Genomic DNA, 9232 nt, shown 5'->3' with positions numbered 1-9232 from the left:
ATGCATTATAAAGAAAAGCTTTTAAAACAGTAGATAACAACTTCATGTATTTAAAAAATACAATTTATCTCAGTTTATATGCAATAATACAAAATAAACTCTGCTTGTATATATATATACAAAATAAACTCTGTGTGGGAGGTTTTCTAACCGACAACCATCACTATGAGCTAAGTGATAATACATCTTCTAGACCATGCTGCAGGACTGTCCTATACTTTGCTCGGGTATAGAACCTACTACTAAGTGGATCCACTAGTCTATGCTAAAAAACAATAAGGAATCATCTAAAAAATTTGACCCTTTCTACCCACGTAGGCTACATGGTTTATGAGGACTTTGAGTTATCTGAACTCGTCCCCATATCGATGCTCAATACTACTCCAAAAATATAACTAATTTATATGTTTAAAAACACAACTCTTTCTGTGGTTTGAGATTATTACTCAAAAATCTTTCTCTTCAAAGAGATGATACACAAAACTGCTCAAAAACTCATTTGGAAATCGGTGTTTCCTCTCATTTTAAATTTAAAACATTTAATCTTGGGAATACTTTGTTTCCATATATAATTTTGAAGAAAATGAACTCAACTCTACTCTTTCTCAAACTCAAATGCTCAAGTCTTAAACAAGTTTAAAACGATTGTAAAAGACTTATTAAAATGACTCGGAAGAACTATCAAGACTTGATTCTTAGCTCTACCTTGAATTTGAATTATGGATTCAAGGTTAGGATCCATGATATGAACAATCTTTTGATGTTTATATGTAGTTTAGAGTGATTAGAATTAGTAGGAAGTAAAGATATACTTTAGAAGAGCTTAAACGGAGCAAACGACGGAGAAAAGGGTGGGGGCAGGCTACCCTGGCGCACTGCTCGCGCGGGGCTCCAGCCCCATAAGTTAAGAGAGTCATTTCTGGTGGACTGCTGGTGCGCCGCCCCAAACCCTTTGGCGCATCTGGGGCATGCTGGACCACCTCTCTCCTAGACAACTCTGACGAATTTTTCATTTCGTTTTCTGATCCTAAAACACTTCTAATCAATTGATTTCCTCAAACTTTCCTTAGATTCAATTACCTAATACAAGTACACAAGAATCTAATCAAAACAACTATTAAAACTTGATTTATTTATCACAAGAGCTCATCAATCACATCCTAATTCAAGTACTGAAACAATACTTCGAGAACACTTATCAAGAACTTAATTCCTTCAACTTTGAGAACGAAATTTCGCTTAAAATAATATGATTGACGTGTGGGTGAACGAACCCAACACTATGCGAACTCACGTACCTCTTAGGATTGAATCCTTGGCAAAAACCCTTCGAAAATCTTTTGAATCTTGGCGAATGCCTTGAACTTTTCTCCATTTCTTCTTTTCTTGAACTCCTCTCAAAACTGTATGTGTGTTTTTGATTATGCAAACTGAACCTAATCAGATTTGACCCCAAAAATAATACTAATTTCAAATTAATCTAATTGGGTAAGGAAAAGACGAAAATACCCCTCACTAATTCGAGAACCTTTACTTAACTGGATAGGCAGATTTCAAATGGCCATATCTCCCTCTTACGAGCTCGAAATTTAGCAAACTGGTGGCGTTGGAAAGACGATTGAAAAACCTTTCATTTGATATCTTATGAGCTACCTAACGCATCATGTACTGAAAGATATGGTCGTTAGAAGTTGACCCAAAACTCATAACTTAGCATAACTTGCAAAATTTCAGATTTTTGGCTCTTTCCAAATTTGACGCTTTCTAAATCTAGCTTGTTCTAACACTGGGTGTTACAATATCTCCTCCTTGGGAACATTCGTCCTCGAATGAGATTACTCTAAGTAGAACTAAGGGTGGAAACATCTATCACCCAGCTCAAACACCCAACATGCAAATCTAACACATTCAATATATCAATTAAAGAGTCCTAATAAGAGAATTAATACCTTGATCTGGAATTTCTCCGGACTCAAAGAGATGTGGGTATCTCTTCTTCATATCTTCCTCAGCCTCCCATGTAGCTTCCTCAACAAACTGATTCCTCCACAAGACCTTCACTGATGCTACCTCCTTTGTTCTCAACTTGAGAATGTGACGACCTAGGATTTGAACGGAAATCTCCTCATAAGATAGGTTGCCCTTAATACCAATATCTTCAGTCGATATAATCAGTGAAGGATCATCCATACACTTCTTCAACATAGAAATGTGGAACACCGGATGGACTGCTACTAACTCTTGAAGTAGCTCCAACTCTTAAGCTACATTGCCAATCCTCTTGGATATCTGATGAGTCCACAATTTGGACTCATTTAGGGCTTTATTTTAATAGATTTAGTGTCCTCAAATGCATATTTTGTGCCAATAACTGATGTAAATCCTTAATTTCAAGGTATTTGAATTGAGGAACAAAGCATGGACACTAATGAGCAAAAAGGAACAAGGCAGCTGAAAGAACGAAAAAAAGAAGACCTGAGGATCGCCTAAACCATTGGGCGAGTCGCCGAATGGCCAGGGTATCGCCTAATGTTCCAGTGTGCCAAGCCCTGAAGGAGAAAATCAAGTTGGCGATAGAGAGGAGTAGTCGGTGAGTCGTCGAATGGTTCCGCGATGCAGTGCTATATCGCCCAAAGTTACAAAACTTGAAGTTGCTGAAGGCCAAAGTACAAAGGCAATGGAACTGACCAAAGGGCGGATCACCGAGTGGATCAGCGATCCCGACTTATTGCACCGAATGGTCTTTCGCAACACATTTTTGGCGACTATAAATACATGTTTGAATTTTTAGTTAAAGAGACTTTTCATCACATTGTATGAGATTTTTATCTAGTTTTCATTAGAGAGCTTAGAACTAAGTTTTGAGACAATATTTCCTTAGCTTTAAAGATTGGAAGATTTCCATTTCTGATAAATTGGAAGTGGATGTTGAAGATTCTTCATCTTAGACCTTTGTAAAGACAATATTAATCTTACCCAGTTGAAGGAAACACAATTCGGTAACGATTTCTATCTTTTTATGATGTCTAGCTAAAACCACAATTCTTAGGGTGTGATTATGTGATTATGGGTTGATTTAGTTGCTGGGTATTGTTAATTGATAGTGTAAATGCTGTTTAAAAGTGATTTCATTCGGTAATTGTGGCTTAATCTAAAGAGTTGTAGTTGCAAATTCAACTCTACCTTAGTGTTTTTGGCTTGCTCGAGAGAGAGGTTTTAAAACCAAAATTACTGATTTGATGGTCTGTGGGTATTGGGTTGTCATGGGTTCAAATCGAGAGAGTGAATCCTAAACCCTTTTCCACACATTCAGCTCGAGATAGTGAATGGACTAAAGCATAGGCTGTTCTTAATTGCTGCTTATTGGTGTTCGAGAGAAACTAATTTGTTTCGGGGTAAATTGTTTGAGAGAAAGTTTATCCCCACTAAAGTCTAGCTTATTCACTGATTTACATTTATTCACTAGTAATTGCAATCATCCATTTTTCTACCTTAGCTCATTATCCAATCACATCCCAATAACCCGTCTCTATACTGGTTATTTTCGTGTTATTTGCTGTTGTAGCTAATAGTTGAACCGAAATCCCCATGTTATTTGACACTTGTGTCACCCCAAACTTGAACCATGCTTTTATTCGTAAATGTTTTTACCTATGATTGACTTAAGCATATTCATGCTTTTCTATTGATTCTCAAATACGTACCACTCCCTTGGGACTTGACCCCAACTCACTTAGTTGGGTTATATTGTTAACTAACGATCGTTGACGCTTAGTATTGGATAAAATGTATTTGAAACATTATTAATCAAAATGGCGCCGCTGCCGGGGAGTGGTGTTACTTGCGAATTCTTAGTTAAGTTTAGTTTTGTTCTTGTAAATTATAGTTGAACTCACTTAATTTTTAGTTTCGATTTGTGTGTTGCTGTTTTGACCATAGAATTGGAGCATATCTGGTAGCAACAGTGACCCAATGGATCACCCTCCTTTGAGATTGATGATTCTTAGGAAAACATCCTAAATTTCAGATGATTGGAGGGTGAGTCCATTTAAGAGTTGTGGCAAAGGTTTAAGACACTATTACAATAATTCCCAACTCATGGAATTCCAGCCAAGATGCTTCTAGAATGTTTCTACCGGGGTCTTGGCCCTGAAAATAGAATAATGGCCAACCAACTCTCTTCAGGCTACTTGATGCGACATTCTTATGAGACCACAACCCAACTCCTTGATTGTGTGGCCAAAACCAACAAGGAGAAGATAGAGAAAGCTAAGGACCAAGACTTGAAAACTTTGTTGGGTCAGCTGGATGTCTTGGCCCAAAAGGTCAAGGATTTGGAGGTACTATCCAAAAAGAAGGACATGTATATCCCCCCTCACAAGCGTCGAAAGATGAAGAAGCAAGAAGGAGGGCAAATAGAAGAGGTACTCTTAGTCATTCTTCACAAAGTCGAAGAACACGATAGAGTGTTGAGTGAGATAAGAGAGAATGTCTTGATGCTGAATCAGTTGACAACCTCTTATTCCATGCTCATTCAACTACTAGGGTCACAAATGGACGAAGTGCTGAATGATCTCTACCCAGAACCAAAAGAGGGGTGGCCTTATGAAAATGATGCAAACCTCACTAATGGAACTTAAGTGGGGAATTGCATCATGGCACGACGTTAACTAAGGCGCTCCTTGGGAGGTAACCCAAGTGTTTATCTCTTTATTTTTTCTTTAAGAAATAATGGTGTGTTGATTATGCAGGTCAAAGTGTGGAAAGTATTTGAAAGGAGCAAGATGGCGAGCAAAAGGTCTAGTCGGCGCATCGCCGAAGAGGTCGGCAAACCCTACTTGGACCACCGTTAGACTAAAAACAATTTTAAATTGGAGTCTGTAAAACTCGTCGAGCCCAGGAGCAACTTGGCGAGTCGTTGACCAGGTCGGCGATCGTGATCTAGTCCGCCATTTAGACCCCCAAATTAACTGGAGGTCCTATTAAACTCGGCGAGTTAAGTGACCACTCAGGGTGTCGCCGAGTGGGTCGGAGAGAAAAACTAATGTCACCGAATGGGCGAGAACTGAACGGTCTTTAATGGCCAAAGGTTTAAACTCTCAAACTCTTTCACTTTCCCTCACTTTTCATCTCCCCAAACTCACATACGCACTTTAGTTTCTATATTTCTTGCATGTGTAGAGTGTTTTAGTCGTTGATTGTGTGTTCGGAGTGGATTACTTTGCCGCCTAGCATTTTAAATTATTTTAATCGGCATCTAAGGTTGGTTTTCTGAACCCCGAGCTTACTTTTAGCATTTTGAACTCATTTGCAATGATCTTATCTTAGTGATGTATGCTGGGCCTCTCTGATTTTAATTGATGTTGTTTGTGCCTGTGTTAATTTTAAAACCTTGCCTGTAATGTTTATAATGTTGAAATTCCCAAAATTTTATGCCTTAAATTTGATCAAATCTTGTGGGGTTGTGCTTGCATGATGTTGGGTCTAGTTGGGTCAAGTCTAAGTAACCCGTAGTTGTGCCAAATGACGTAATTTCCCCAATAATATAGCGGTTGACATCATTCTTAAGGGAAAAAGTCATCAAATGGCCAAATTTGGCAAAACCGGGAGAAGTCTGAGTATACTGGGGTAATGGGTGTATTGGGTCTTGCTTTAATTTTATGAGTGCATGCATTGATTTTGTTTTCGGGGGTTGCAGGATTGAATTTGAGAAGTTGGGTTGAAAGTAGGGACACAGCTCGCCAAACCACTCGGCTGTTCACCGAAATTCCCCATCTCGCCTTTAATTTCATGCTATACTTGAAGTTTGATTCTGTAACTTTCGGCGAGAATCTTGAGGTCGCCGAAAGTCTTCTTGATCGCCCTTTGTCTGCACCCCTAAACCCTTTTTGCACTGTAACTTTCAATGAGCTAATCCTTGGACGCCGAATGCTGTCGGCGATTCACCGAAAGGCATTCCCATCGTCGACATGCCAAATATTTCTAAGAATTTTGAGCCAATCCTTTCGGCGAGCCCGATCTAGCTTGCCCAATCTAGCTCACCCAAGTGATTCGGTGACTCGCCGAACGGTTCGGCTAGTCTGTCTGCAACTATTTTTCTGTGCATTTGATTAAATGATTTTTAACTTCTTCCCGATGTTTTGCAGACATGGTAAGAACAAACATCGACATGCCACCCCGAAAAATAGTACGGGGCATCACAATCAATGAAGGGGGATCAAATCCTCCAAAAAGAGGAAGGCAAGAGCTTCCACCAGAGGCAAGGGTAAGAGGCCCATATCTGACAGGGTGACATTGACTCCCAGGATGATTTATTTGAGCCTAAGGAAGACCAACCTTTGCAATCCCGGCGGGATGAGATCCGTGCTAGATCTTACCCTGACTTAGCTAGAGTCCCTCCAGTTCCCACACCAGCAGATTCAGTGCCAACTCCGACACCTCTTGTGGCTCCTGTGCCACCAGTCGTCCCTCCTCCCAGTATTTTGAACAGGTTGAAGAGAGATGGATTGCAAACCATTCTCAAGGAGAAGTTATTATCTACAGAGGGCCTTGAGGGCAATTTCTCAAATGTTAGAGACACCCTCCACTTCCATAGATTCGAGAAGTTCTCCAGGTCCCGAGACCCCTATATTCCTTCATAGGTTTGGGAGTTCTATATATGGTGAATTGGTTCCAAAAAGTAAGAAGAAGGCCAGCGAGTTCAGAACGGTTAAGTCAGTTGTGGTCCGGGGTAAGGAAGTTGAATGCAATAGCGAGTACATCAACACCGTACTTGATAGGGGGTATGACTTTGACCACCCCAACCTGACTACTGCCACTTCTTCATTGGATGAGATTAAGGGCTGGCTGGCGGTACTAATCTCAAACACCACCCCGAGGTGGATCAAGGTAGGGGTCCCCATAGAGAAGAGGGATTTGAGTATTGTTGCTCGTTTCTGGTTCGGCTTCATTAGCAGCACCATAATGCCATCCCAGAACGAGTCCATTCTGCGCCATCCTAAGGTAGCCTGCCTTGGAGCTATCATATCCCAGAGGAGCATCGACGTGGGACTCCTTATTGAGCAGGAGATAACCATGAGGGCCAAGCAGAGGCATACTTCCTTATCTTTCCCAGTTTTGATCACTGAGTTATGCCGGCGAGCTAGAGTACCTCGGGATGATGCGAGAGATTTTGAGGTTATCCCTTCCTCCTCCACTGACATCTGGCGTATTGAGGCCGAGTACACTCCAGAGAAGGCTGATAGGAGGAGGGCAACTCCGGTAGATACATCCCCGGAGGTGGACGTCGATTCTATACCTGCAGAGGCATCTTTGCCTACTCCGACCACCGGGCCTTCAGGTACTTCTGCCCCTTCTACTCCTTCACAGGGCTCGGGTACCTCCACCTCGTCCCAGCCAGCCAAGATTACTCAGGCGATAATCCTGAAAATGGGGCATCTGGCCCATTCATCTGATGTGAGGGCGACCCGGCTAGAGAGATCTGTCCCTTGGATGATTGGGGCTGCTATTTTGGCTGCACTGACCCCCCCTCCAGACTTCTATTGACACTCTCACCACGAGAGTAGAGGCTTGTGAGAGCAGGCATGTGGAGACCTCCGAGGTAACAACTTTGAAAGCCAAAGTAGCAGATTTGAGGAAGAATGTAGCTATCTAAAGTCTACTGACTTCACTTAATTACTGGAGGCTGCAGATGATTTGGACGTTCCTGAGACTTTAGAGATTCCTCTGGCTACCACCAGAGATGTGCATAGGGATGATGCAGCAGTGGATGAGTCGGATGCAGAGACCAACGATGAGCAGATAGAGATACGAGAAGAGAGCATATACAGAGATTTGCCAGATCTGGAGGAGACTATTGTATAGTCAATGATCCAAACATCGCTGACCGAGACATTCACCATACAAATGGAGCGACTATTTAGACAGGATCCTTCTTTACCTCCCTTTCTGTCTTACTTTATTTTTACTTTTGGATATTATTTTGATTGCATTTGAGGACAAATGATTTTTATTTGTGGTGGGGTGAGGCCCACCTTTTGTTACTTTTTGTTTTGTGTATATATTTGGGTTTTGAGCTATAATTGTGTGTTACACTACTTTTGTGGATGATTGAGCTTGTGGCTCAGTGTTCTTATTTGTAAATGATTTTTGGACCCTTCGAAAAAAATATTTGTGCCACCTCTTGTTTGTGTTAAAGTGGTTGTTCTCTTGCAAATTTGAGTATCGGTTTTGATCAATACCGATGACTTGAATAGTGCTCATAATCGAACAAAAATGAATGCGCGGCTACGATGAGGCCAAGTGAAGTTTCATAGACAATATGTGAACTTTTTGCATCTCGTTGTAACTAGACATGTATCAAATTGAGTCTCTTATGACGAACATTGCACACTAGCAAAAGTGTGGAGTCTTGTTTGACATTGGTGTCAATGCCTTGTGTGATGAGCTTACCGTGAACCATGTGTGATGACACCTAGAATTTTTCCCGTTGGTCCGGTTGACTAAGTGATGCAATCTCTTGATATGATCTTAGGCAACTTTGAAGAGTGTGAAAGAATTTGATATTATACCTCTTTTTTGTGGCCTACCTTGTGAGTGTGTGAACCCCGCTTGAACACCCCTTGAGCCTTAACCTTTTTCTTGGAATAAACTTGATGAAATGGTAACCTTTCTTGATCCATTACCCATAATCCTCATGATTTATGGTTTGTGTGAATAACCAACTTAGGCCAAAAGCCTAAGTTGGCCTAAGTTGGGGGTGTGGTGAAAAGAGAAGGTAAATCAAGAAGTGCAAGAAAGTCCCCTTTGACCCATGGATTGAGAAAAATGAAACCCCTCCATATAAAAAAAAGAGTGAAAACGAAAAAGAATGAAAAAGTTGTGGAATAAAGTTGTGAAAATGCAAGAAGAAATAGGGTTATCCAACGGTCCATGGAAAGTGAATAATGGGATGACTTTTGAGCACGAATGAAAATGATGAAGAAAAGGAAAGAGAGTGTTGTTCATACCACATTTCATGAGGATTACAACCCTTGAGATTAAATGACCATACCCTTGCACTCAGCTCCATTACAAGCCTTGAAAAGACCTCTTTGATCTTGAGCGAGCTGAAACAATTGTTGATTGGAAAGTAAGGGCAAACCTATGGGTGAAATCATGCATTGTGTTCATCTTTGTGAGTGTGAGCGTTGCATTTGATTCCGAAGTTTTAAATTGTGAATCATTGTGTGTT

This window comes from Solanum tuberosum, unplaced genomic scaffold, assembly GCF_000226075.1.
Source record: "Solanum tuberosum cultivar DM 1-3 516 R44 unplaced genomic scaffold, SolTub_3.0 scf00006, whole genome shotgun sequence".
NCBI lineage: Eukaryota > Viridiplantae > Streptophyta > Magnoliopsida > Solanales > Solanaceae > Solanum > Solanum tuberosum.
The sequence above is the reverse complement of the archived record's forward strand: the minus strand, read 5'-3'. Positions refer to the sequence as shown.